Consider the following 12,802-nt stretch of genomic DNA (forward strand, 5'->3'; position numbering starts at 1 on the left):
TCTGTTGTTAAAATAAAAGGAAAATGAAGTATCATCGGCTAGCGTAAAAGAAACAGTCTCTTGAGAGGGAAGAAGGAAGTGTAAGAAGACGTGCTTCTCAACGTGAAAAATGTATCAGAAAGACAACCAACTGTGTGGAATACTTACATGCCTGTATTGTAAGACCTGCCTCTACGTTTTAAGCCAATTCTCACCTTTTCGAACACGTTATATGCAGGTCTGTTTATGCCAGAATGGTCTCTAGGAACGAATGATCTCCAACATTCCCCAGACATTTCCCATGGATTTGCATTGCCTGGTTCCCTCTTTTAATCACCAGGTAACTTTAGTTCTATGGATGTACAATGTCACTTGGGGGTTAAAGAGTTTAAACTTTGCCCAACTACAATAAAATACTCTCAACTTAGTACTCTGCCCTAAAATGATGAAAGCCAGCACATCTCCAAATCATAAAAGCAGACTTTACCTTTCTAACGCTTCGTCCTGAGACAACAACATAACGGGACCTATGTGTTAACAAGCATCTAAGGTTAAATTCCTTGGCAAAGAGCTCCAAGAATTACATATATTACTACTTAAGGAGGTATTCTGTCCTCGAACATACAACGCAAAAGGACACATAGGAAAGTAATACAGCAAAATATTAACAATTACAGAATTCAAGCGGTGGTAATATTCACTCTACAATTCTTTCAACTTTCTATATGTTTGCAAATTCTCCTAATAAAAAGTTGGGGGGAAAGGACAGATGGACACACACAAAGTCAAATTCACACAAACAGAAAAGTGGCTGCCGGGGGTGGGGGGTAGGGTGGGGAGGAGGAGGGGTTGGTAAAAACTGTTGTTACAGATAAGTAATCTCTGAGGATCCAACGTGAAATGTGGTGGCCACAGTTGCTAACACCATACCGTGTAACTGAAATTTGCTGATAGAGTAGAACTTAAATATTCTCTCTCTGACACATACACAGGATAAACAGTGAAGTGACAGGTGTTCTTTTTTTCTTATTTTTTTTTTTTTTTTGTGTGTGTGGTTTTATTTATTCTTCGAGAGGGCGATAGCAAGCAGGGGAGGGGCAGAGAGAAAAGGAGACAGAAACCCAAGCAGGCTCTGTGCTGTCAGCGTGGAGCCCCACGTGGGGCTCTGACTCACAAGCCGTGAGACTGAGTCGGATGTTCAACCGACTAAGCCACCCAGGGCTCCCATTTTTTGAGAGAGAGAGAGCAAGCAGGGGAGGGGCGGCATACGGTCTTCCTTAACTGGACGGGGAGATTCCTTTCCCCAGTGCACGCATACATCACACCAAATCACCACAATGTACACTAACTACCCTTCCATTTTATATGTCAACTACACCTCCAAAAGGTGACATTTTTAAGGCTATCATATCTTTGGGGCGCCTGGGTGGTTCAGGTGGTTAAGTGTCCGACTTCGGCTCAGGTCATGATCTAGCGGTTCGTGGGTTTGAGGCCCGTGTCGGGCTCTGTGCTGACAGATCAGTCTGGAGCCTGCTCCGGATTCTGTGTCTCCCTCTCTCTCTCTGCCCCTCCCCTGCTTGCGCTCTCTCTCAAAAATAAACATTGTTTTAATTTTAAAAAAAAAGTACTCGGGGCGCCTGGGTGGTGCAGTCGGTTAAGCGTCCGACTTCAGCCAGGTCACGATCTCGCGGTCCGTGAGTTCGAGCCCCGCGTCGGGCTCTGGGCTGATGGCTCAGAGCCTGGAGCCTGTTTCCGATTCTGTGTCTCCCTCTCTCTCTGCCCCTCCCCCGTTCATGCTCTGTCTCTCTCTGTCCCAAAAATAAATAAACGTTGAAAAAAAAAATTTTTTTTTAAAAAAGTACTCTTTATTAAGTGAAAATAAAGAGCAAAATCAAATTTTAACTTTTTTTAGAGTAAACTGGAGGTGCCCACAAAACCAACAGTCAATTTTAAGCTAATTCAAAAGGCAATGGTAGCATGCTATGTATTGCTTTAAAGCCACAGCAAACCTAAAGTTCATAATACAAGCTTTTTCTAAGTGGTTCAAAGGTACCAAATACGCAAGACACATTTTAATGCAGTCAACTCTCATGAAAATAAGGAATAAATATTTATAAAGTCCAAGTGGTACCTTACATTACATAATAAGCAAGTCTCAAGAACTTAACCAAATGACCAGTTAATTACTTTTGGGAGATGTGAGCAAATGTGAAATAACAGAAAAACTAAGATTTAAAACAAATTCTTCATAAATTTTTCCTTTACATGGACTTTTTTCTATAAGTCATTATATCCACATTAAATACACTTTGATAACTGACAATTATTGACAATGTATAAACCCCTAAAGTTTAAAATTAAATGGAATGCTTTATAGTAAGAGGCATGATTTTTATATAAATGATAAAAATCTGTACAAAAAAATGCTACCAGGGTGCCTGGGTAGCTCTGTAATTAAGCATCTGACTTCAGCTCAGGTCATGATTTCATGGTTCGTGGGTTCAAGCCCCACATCGGGCTCTGAGCTAACAGCTCAGAGCCTGGAGCCTGCTTCAGTTCAGATTCTGTGTCTCTTTCTCTCTCTGCCCCTCCCCACCCTGTGTTTTCTCTCCATGCCCCCCACCCCCGCCTCAAAAATAAATAAATAAACATGTTTTAAAAATCATGCTACCAAAAATAAAACCATACTCATTCATGAGCTTCCGTGAAGGTAACCTAAGAATTTTCAGCAGGAATAAACCATTTAGAAAACACACTGACAAATACTACACACTAGACACATCTGTTTATAACATTTTTTAAGGGTTCTATTGGAACATTTAAGAAAGTGTAAGGAATCTGCCCAGAATTCGATGTAGTCAATTAAAAAGTGTTCTATTCAGCCTCCCACACCATGGGCACAGTACTTCCTTTTTATGGACTAAAGTGAAATCATTCACGCTGAAAGGTTCCTAATCAGTTTAATTCAGAGAGTAATTGGATCTGAGTTTTCTAAGAGACCACAGAGGTCATCCAGCAGGTCCTATCTTTCTTCTAATTTGAGAACCTCCTACGGTATCCTGACAGATGGGCCACCCTCTTCTACCCAAATACACCGAGTGATGGCAAGTCCCAGCTCCATTAGGGAGCACATTCCACTGCTGAAACACCAACTGATGGATGACAACTCCTTGAAACCAGTCATCCTCAAAATTCCACTAATTAAGTTAGTCTTTCTGTCCTTATCAACACACACCCTACGCCGCTCTCCCTCCCGACCGCCCTTACAAACAATAGAAGTCCAATGTCATGGCTCTTCCCCTGTTCTCTCTCTCTCTTTTAGTTTATCTGCACAATGTTGCCAGAAGCACCCTTGTAAAATAGAATGGACGAACAAAACCAGATTGTGTCTTTCACTAAAAATCAAATCCACACACACAGAAGAGAGTCCTAGGATTTCAGTCTGTGCCTCAGTGGGCTACGAGGGCAGTACCCTTGGTAACCACCCCCTCCCCCCCAGAGTCAACGAGGTTACAGGCCCTCATCTGTTTGGTGCCACAAAGTCTGGGAAGCGTTGGGGGAGGGACCCACTAGGGAAGGCAGAATGGAACCTCGTTCCACAGCCCACACACATGTGCAAATTACACACTGCTCCCATTTCACCCAACCAGGAGTCCTGACGACCGATCGTGGGGAAGACGAGCAAGTTTGCTGCTGAAAAAAGACGAAATGGCCTAAAATAGAAGCCAAAGAGTTCTGTTTGAACACAGAGGGGAAATCTTACTGCCCCGCTCAGGAATCACACACACACCTTCAGCGCCCTTTAAAATGCATGCAATGATGGAGGCCAGAGGGCTATACTCCTAAGAAACAGAAGCCGTCTGTTTGCAAATTAGGTTTCTACGAGTATTCTTCAGCGTACACACAAAACATGTTCTGTTCTACCTTTCTGGAAACATGAGACTCTACAGAAACGTCTTTAGGTTTTCCACCACTAATACAGAGGGAGATAGAACTTTTCCAGCTTTCTCCTAGTTCTACTAGAAGAAAAACAACTTAAGTAAAGGAAAACTGGTAACTGGCACGCGGTATCGGGGAGACTGCACGGCGGGGTCACTACTGTAGCAAACGGGCCCACGCGTGCCCCTCCAACCGGGCCAGCAGCCACCTCCCCAGCTGTCCATTGCCACCTGGGATGCACACCGCCGTGCTGCCCGGTGAAACCGCGTTTTAAAGGAACACTGAACATGTTGCTTTTAGCTAAAATTTTCACTTTCTCCAGGTAGGCAACTGGGGCACCTGGTGGCTCAGTCAGTGGGGCGTTTGGCTCTTGATTTCAGTTTAGGTCGTGATCTTGCAGTTTGTGAAATCAAGCCCAGCATCGAGGCTCTGCTCTGACACCACGGAGTTTGCCTGGGATTCTCCCTCCCTCTCTCTGCCCCTCCCCTGCTCTCTCTCTCTCTCTCTCTCTCCCCCAAAATTAATAGGGAAACATTTAAAATAATAGTAATAAAAAATAAAGGTAGGCAACTAACCTAAATATCCTTAAGACCCTTGTCAGGGACGCATTTTGCAGGCCCAACAAAGCTCACCCACAGCCCAGAAGCAGCCAGAAGCCCACCAGTTGGCAACCTCTGATTCATATGATAAACACAAATCCTGAAAGATGTTTTAAAAGAAAGCAATCAGCAGTCCAAACTCTCTGACTTCAGAAAGCTAAATCCTGGGTCTCCAGGGACGTATGGCTCCATACAACCAACCGGCCCAGATGACCAGATGTACACGCAGGATTCTGGACGGGGCCATTTATACCGAAGAGGCGTTGGAATGGGACATACAGGCCATGGCAGCCCCCTTCCTGGGGAGCGAGGAATCCTTTCTCCAGGAATCTTCATCTGCAGTCCAGCAGCCTCTGGACCCACATCCGCCCTGGGAAGTTCACTACTGCACAGGCCGCCCCGCCCATTTTCCCCCAGCTCCTAAGTTTCCTTCTACTCACTGGCCCTAGTGTCTCACTGCCCCTGCGCGCTGCACACATGACTCACTCTCAAGGGCAATATTATGCTCCCCACTAAACAAAATTTTCGGGGCGCCTGGGTCAGTCGGTTGAGCAGCTAACTTTGGCTCAAGTCATGATCTCACGGTTCATGGATTCAAGCCCTGCATCAGTCTCTGTGCTGACAGAACCTGCTTTGAATTCTGTGTCTCTCTCTCTCTGCCCCTCCCTAGCTCACGCTCTGTCTCTGTTTCCCTCTCTCCCAAAAATAAACATTAAAAAATTAAAAAACTAAAACTAAAAAATAAACTTAATATTTTCTATGCTAAATATTCTGTTCCCTTCATCATGAATAGGACACCTTTTTTTTTTTTTTAAAGTTTACTTATTTATTTTGAGAGAGAGAGCATGCAAGCAGGAGAGAGGAGACAGAATCCCAAGCAGACTCTGTGCTGTGAGTGCAGAGCCCGATGCCAGGGTCCAGGTCATAAACCATGAGATCATGACCTGAGCTGAAATCAAGAGTCAGATGCTTAACCGACTGAGCCACCCAGGTGCCCCAGGACACTATTTCTAAACACTCCTGGTGCACCTGGGTGGCTCAGTCGGTTAAGCATCCAACTCTTGGTTTGGGCCACGCATCGGGCTCTGCATTGAAAATGTGGAGCCTACTTGGGATTCTCTCTCTCCCCATCTCTCTGCTGCTCCTTTGTTCACATACGCACGTGTGCGCGCGCGCGCACACACACACACACACACACACACTCTAAATTAATTAATTAATGTAAAAAATAAACAAATAGGGGTGTCTGGATGGCACCGGCTCAGGTCATGATCTCGCGGCTTGTGAGTTCGAGTCCCGTGTCGGGCTCTGTGCTGACAGCTCAGAGCCTGGAGCCTGCTTTGGATTCTATGTCTGCCTCTCTCTCTGCCCCTCCCCACGCCCACACTCACTCACTCACTCACTCACACTCTCTCTCTCTCTCTCTCTCAAAAATAAATAAACATTAAATTTTTTTCTAAATAAATAAACAAAATAAACACTCCTAACCATTCCTAACCATGATCACTGTTGTCCAGACAGTAACATCCTTCTTAGATCTAAGGTGTAAAAAGGAAGAAAGTAGGAAATGAAAAATCACGAAGCCCTGTGCCCGAATGTTACATGTATTTTCATATTTAATTCCCATAGCAATCTTTTTTGATTTGTATTATCAGCACTACTTTGCACATGGAGAAACTGAAGTTAGGCACAGTCGAGTCATTTGCTGAGGGTCACAAAACAAGCACAACTAGAGAACTCAAACCAAGTCAGTCTGGCACCAAAGACACAACAATATTGCTAGCCATATGGAAAATGGCGTATTTGTGATTTATCGCTATGATAACTAAAGTTATTAATAATTGTAATTAAGCCTTTTCTTTCTGTTGACTCAGGGATGTCAACATGTGAAGCAAATGCTCAAAGTCCTGTCTCCACTTTATGAGCAGAATCCAAATACATTATTTTCAAATCCAGTTGATGTACCTAATATATAAAATCCTGAGTATACACTAAATAGCAGAAATTTTTTTTAAGTTTTTTACATTTTATTTATTTTTGGTAGAGAGAGACAGAGCACGAGTGAGGGAGGGGCGGAGAGGAAGGAGACACAGAATCCGAAGCAGGCTCCAGGCTCCGAGCTGTCAGCACAGAGCCCGATGTGGGGCTCAAACTCATGGACCGCGAGATCATGACCTGAGCTGAAGTCTGACACTTAACTGACGGAGCCACTCAGCCACCCCTAAAATAGCAGGAATCTATATAACACGTATATTAACATCCTTAATCACAATCACACGAGGAAAATGCTCTTATTACCCCCATTTTACACAAGAAGAAACTGAGGCACCAAACTTAAATAACCTGCCCAAGGTCACTGAGCCAGCAAATGTCAGAGACAGGATTCAAAAAACTCAGCAGGCAATCTGTCTCCAAAAAAAAAAAAAAAAAACAAAAATCTAAACCTTAGGCTTTTCAAGTAGGTGTATTTCAGTCCTGGCATCTGCACTTCAGTAAAGCATAAATGAAACAGTCTCAAAGGCTAATCAGATATTCCTTTTAAATATTCTAACGTAGGAGCACCGAGGTGGTTCAGTTGATTATGTGTCTGACTCTTGATTTTGGCTCAGGTCATGATCTCACGGTTTATGAGTTCAAGCCCTGCATCAGGCTCTGCGCTAACAGCATGGAGCCTGCTTGGAATTCTCTCTCTCCCTCTCTCTGCCTCTCTCCTCCCCCAAATAAGTAGGTAAGTAAGCAAATAAATAAATAAATAAATATTCTAATATAGAAAATATAAAGGTCAGTTAACACAAAAGTTACCAGACATCATCTAAATTCCTAACTTTAAAGCACCAGTTTTTAAAATTTACTTATTTTGAGAGAGTGTACACAAGCAGGAGAGGGACAAAGAGAGGGGGAGAGAGAATCCCAAGCAGGCTCCTCACTGCCAGCACAGAGCCCAATGCAGGGCTCGATCCCACAGACCGTGAGATCAAGACCTGAGCAGAAATCAAGAGTTGGACACGTAACCAATTGAGCCACCCAGATGCCCCCAAATTCCTAACTTTAATAAGTGCTCTAATTGCAAATAAACTCAAAACACTACAAAACTTCCTTCTTATGCAGAGGATAATGTTAAACCTGGCAATTCTGTGAGAGAATAATTCACATTTAAAAACAGCTCCTGGGGCGCCTAGGTGGCTCAGCTGCTTAAGCATCTGACTCTTGATTTCGGTTCAGATCATGATCCCAGGGTTGTGAGTTCGAGCCCCGCATCGGGCTCCATGCTGACAGCACAGAGACTGCTTGGGATTCCCTCTCTCTCTTCCCCTTCCCTGCTCACGCGTGCACACATACACTCTCTGCCTTAAAGTAAACTTTAAAATAAAAATAGCTACCAAGTAGACAAAGTGGATCTTCAAAATCTCCTCCAGTGCCAACAACTTTCTCATCGTATGACACTGAGTGACTTACACAGTGAGCCGCACTTCGCGGCTGAGCTCATCATATAATTCGGGCAGAAAGCGTCTGCTGTGCACTAGACACGGTCTGAGCCGTGGAGCTACATGGCGAGCAAGACCGACAAGGGTTCTCACCTCATGGAGCTTCCGCTCCGGTGACAAGAAGGCTCAACAGCAAGCAGGTAAATACACGAGACAGAAAACTATCACGCACGACAAGCACTTTGCAGGGAAATAAAACAGGTGGCCACTTTAGATTGGGTGGACAGAGACGATCTCTCAGAGGCAACACCTTGAGTTGAGATCCAAACGGTGTGAAGCGGCACCGGAAGGATGGGACCAGCTGCCTCTGACAGAGCCGGTGCTCGTGTCTGTGAATTTCAGCCAAGTTAAGCATGAACTGTAGACCCTGCCAGCGTGTCCGGGGAAGGACCGGCAGCCACTCCAAACGCTGCTCTGGGAACTGTTCAGTTTTCTGCTTTAGTACTTATGCTGAAACACCAAGACACCGACCAGTAAAACACCCCAGGCAGAATGGAAGAGCCTTAGCACAGCGGGAACCTCCTCTCCCCTCAGTGGCTTCATGTCCAACCTTCCTGAGCTCACCTGATCTTACGACTCCAGCTACGAATTATATACTCCAGATCTGTTCTCCAGCAGGCTAGCCTGTTTCGTTGGGTGTTCAAGTGGGTGCTGTATCTATCTGATGCGTAAAGAGACGGAACTGAACACCTGCCAGGCTGCAACTTTGCCACCTAAGTTCCCAGAGAGGATGGGGACACGGAATCCCAGAGAGAGAGACAGGATCATCCAGTGCATCAAATTAAAGTGTGTTTATAATAAGCCGCTCAGACTGAATGCACCACTGCCCACAGGAAATCCAATTTCCAACCGGAAGGTGAGGAATCCACTTTGGCTCTCCCCACCCAGGTCCACACACAAAGAGCACTTAACAGAGCTCCACGGGAAACAGACCCACAACTGACATACATGAACACCTTCGAGGTGCACAACTGCCTTGAACTTACCACTGGAAGGAGGGTGAACGACACTTAGTGTTAATCATTCATTCATCCAGAATGAGCTGGATGAAGAGGTTCCTTTGTAATTCAAGCACAGAGCCCTGGCAAGGGAAACAAAAAGAGGTGATGAGAAACAATTTATTATAATTTGTAATTGGGCTTGCTATAAAAAGGGAGCAACTAGAAAAAAAAAAAAAAAACAAAAACAACTCAAAAGTGAAGTGGTAAACGATAAAGCAGATAGGAGGGTCTTCCCACAACCTGATTGGAGAAGCAGATTTGCTAGAACTCCACATGGCCAAGCCATTTTAGAGATAGATAGATAGGGGAGAAAGAGCAGACAGAAGAAAAATAGACAGATGGACAGACAGATGGACAGACAGATGTATGACCAGATAGCCAGATAAAGCCTACTGTGATCAAACCACAACTCCAGGGCTGGGGGCAGAGTAGTGAAAGAGAAAGGTCTCTGCTCTCAATGAACTTCATTCAAGTAGAAGAAAGCATCCAAAACAAATGAACAAACACGGAATATATCTAGAGTGATATGTACAATGCAGACATCTAAACAGGATGAAGTAGCTAATTTAAATTGGGAAGGTCAGGAAATGGCTCTCTGAGAAGGCAACTAGGCTGCAATCTCAGTGCTATTTCAAGGTGAGGGAAACAGTCTGCCAGGCAGAGGGACCAGTCAAGACCTTAATAAGAACCAGCGGGTCAGAGACAGTCATCACGGGCTGTGGGGCAGAATCCAAATGCAAGTGGGTTGAATCAAAGAATGAGAGTTGAGTTACTTATGAAGCAGGTGGTTTCTGGGTCCTCTCTTATTGTGGAGAATATTACCTTCTTCTGTTGTTTGATGCGCTGCCCAATGATATATTAAAATTCATGGCCCTATTAGTCAACATACCAGAAAGTACTTCTCTTTTCTTTCATTTTTTTAAAAATGTTAAACAGATTGCTTTCAGAGAGTGAGACTTGTCTTCTTACAAGATATTTCACCTCAGCTATGGTCGTAAAATACTACATTATGCTAATAATTGTGTACTGTGAGTTACAGCCTTCATAAAGAATGCAGGCTTTGGAGCCAAGAGATTGGGGTTCACCCCCCACCCCCAGCTTCCCCATTACCACCTGAGCAAGCCTAGCCTGGTTATTTCAATTGCCTGAGCCTCTGGTTTCTTCAACTATAAAGCGGAAATATTATCTGCTCTGCAGGGTTATTCTAAGTTTTTAATGGGATCATGCACATAAAATACTCAATTAAGGGGCTGAAACATGAAATGCTCAATCGAAGTGACAATAAAGAACTTCCACTGTAAACAGTTGCTACTGGGAACGGTGCAATTATCACAACGATTCAAGCTATAGAAACACACCTCTATAACTGGACGCAGGAGAGATGACAATTTTCATTTATAGGTTCTTTGAATATCTTATGGGTGGACCTCTAAAAACCAGCCCAAACTCTTGCCCTTTACAGGTGAGAATGTAAAGGTAAGAGGTAGGCTGACGTGCCCAAACTGACCTAACCGGTTCAGAGAAAATTTATAGAAATCTGATATATTCGGTCAAGAATGCCTGCCTCGTAAGGTAAATCCTATATAAACATAACTTTTTTCATTTTCATTTAAGTAACGTCTACGCTCATCATGGGGCTCAAAGTCATGTGATCAGCAGTCACATGCTCTACCGACAGAGCCAGCCAAGCATCCCAAATTCTTAATTCACTGTGGAATTAACCCAGTATGGACAAGAAAATATCTTTAAATGGTAAGAATGGAAAATTGAACAAGCTTCAGCGGACTCCATCTAAATAGACTGACAATTTTTTAAAGCCAAGAACTGTCATATTTTACTAGATGGTTATTTACTAACCAAGAAACTATAAAATATAAGATCTGTCACATTTACATTTTCCCAATGATAATAAGATACTGAGCCTCCAGCACCGATTATGCAAGGAAGCTTTCCATACATTTATTCTGAATACTTTGTCATTTCATGAGTGTGGGTTTTTATTCCCCACGCCTTTGCACTTACTGTGCCCTGTTAGGAAGGCTTTCCTGGAAAACTCCTAATTATCCCTCAAGACCCTAAGTGTCTCCTCTGCTGTGAAGCCTTCCCCAACCTCCTACCTTCCTCCCCGAGACATGAGGCACTATCACTCCCTCGTTTACCTCGCCACTCCATCTAATTGAGGCAACGGCACTGCAGTGATCTTTCACTCGTCTGCCTCCTTTACCACATTTTGATTGCTTTCAAAGGGAAGGGCTCATCTTTCCTGATGTCTAGCATAGTGCCTTACACATGGGTGCCCGAGAGACGTATGACCGATAGGTCGATGGATGCATCACACTATTAATACAACACGATTTAATTTTTAAACCAGCCTGCATTTCCGTCACATCACCATGACCTAAATTACATACAAAAGGGTGAGTAGCAGCTTAACCACTCTGATGGTGAATGTCATGTGTCAGCCTGGCTGGGTCATCGTGCACAGTCCTGTAGTCAAACACCAGTCTAGACATTGCCATAAAAGTACTGTTTTAGACGTGATTAGCATGAAATCAGTAGACTCTCAGTAAAGCAGATTACCCTCCTTAATGCAGTGGGCCTCATCCTATCAGCTGATGGTCTGTTGAGCAAAGCCTGAAGTTTCCTCCAGAAGCAATTCTGCCTCCAGACTGCAACAGAGAAACCCTCCTGCAACCCATTTTCAACAAGTGGATGTTTTGTTAATAGTGTAGACGGGTTCGGGTGCCTGGCTGGCGTAGTCAGAAGAGCAGGGGACTCCACCTTGAGGTTGTGAGTTTGAGCCCCACAGTGGGTACAGAGATTACTTAAATAAAAACTTAAAAAAAAATAGCATAGATGGTTTTTAGCTGCTAACTTTAGATGCCACGTTTAGGATGCCACGTTTAGGATGGGGCAGGTACTGTGAGAGCTCATGACTGCAGGTCTAACAGGGCCCTTTGTGTATTTAAGTCTATGAGATTCAAGGCAGTGCTAGGTAACCTACGTCTACAATAAAACTCTAGCAATTTCGCGTTTTCGGTTATACAAAGAGTGTGTTGTATCTGTTAACAGCACACAGGTACCACGTGTGGACACAGTCATCAATCAACAGATTTCACCCATGCTCTTTTTGGCATGAACCCCAGCCAGTCCTGGAGCCCCCGAGCCGCCCGCCTGCTTGCCGCCCTGACATCATTTTAATTCAACGCGAGTAGATTTTGCATTCTTCTCCCTTGAGTTGTGTGAGGAAAAGCCGTTCGGTTTCCAGTGCTGAAGATTCTACCCCCACACCTTCCCTAAGAGCTGAGAGTAACTGGACCCTTGGCCACATCCTCGTTAAAAATAAAGGAAGGCCACACCTGAAGAATGCTACCACGTTAACCAACCTACGAACTTACAGTCAAGCCCTGGGCTGAGTCACAGTGCCCGGGGTTCATAAAACTTTCGCTGTTTCAACCAGAAACTGCTAAAGAAGACAAAGTTACTACCGCTTAACCTGTGCCCTTAAAACGGGCTCCCCTCTCCAACGACGTAAAAACAAGGCAGCTGTCACTGAGAAATTTCTAAAACCCACCCCTTCGTCAAACGAAATCCCCTTTGAAACCACCATCTCCCTGAACAAAACCAAAAAAAAAAAAAATGTTTTAACATTAGCCTTGCTATCGGCTAGGCGGCTTATCAATTCAGAGACTCAATGTCTGTGGTAAAACAGGACAGTGGGAAGGTTTCTGGGAGAGAAAAAGGGGCTGGGAACAAGATATGCAAGTCTATTAACCCATCACAGGAGCCAGGTCTGTGC

General features: G+C 44.2%; 1 protein-coding gene across 1 annotated transcript in view; it reads right to left on the reverse strand.

The window, feature by feature from the left end:
• TIAM2 (TIAM Rac1 associated GEF 2) overlaps positions 1-9,055 on the reverse strand; it is a 136,279-nt gene extending 127,224 nt beyond the window's left edge. The window contains exon 1 of the mRNA XM_047102739.1: positions 8,989-9,055. The gene's annotated coding sequence lies outside the window, so the exon portion shown is untranslated. The remainder of the gene's footprint in view (positions 1-8,988) is intronic.
• Positions 9,056-12,802: the final 3,747 nt, after the last annotated feature.

This window comes from Lynx rufus, unplaced genomic scaffold, assembly GCF_022079265.1.
Source record: "Lynx rufus isolate CCGP_SWC_20201006 ecotype Redwood Valley unplaced genomic scaffold, mLynRuf1.p SCAF_6, whole genome shotgun sequence".
NCBI classification, from domain to species: domain Eukaryota; kingdom Metazoa; phylum Chordata; class Mammalia; order Carnivora; family Felidae; genus Lynx; species Lynx rufus.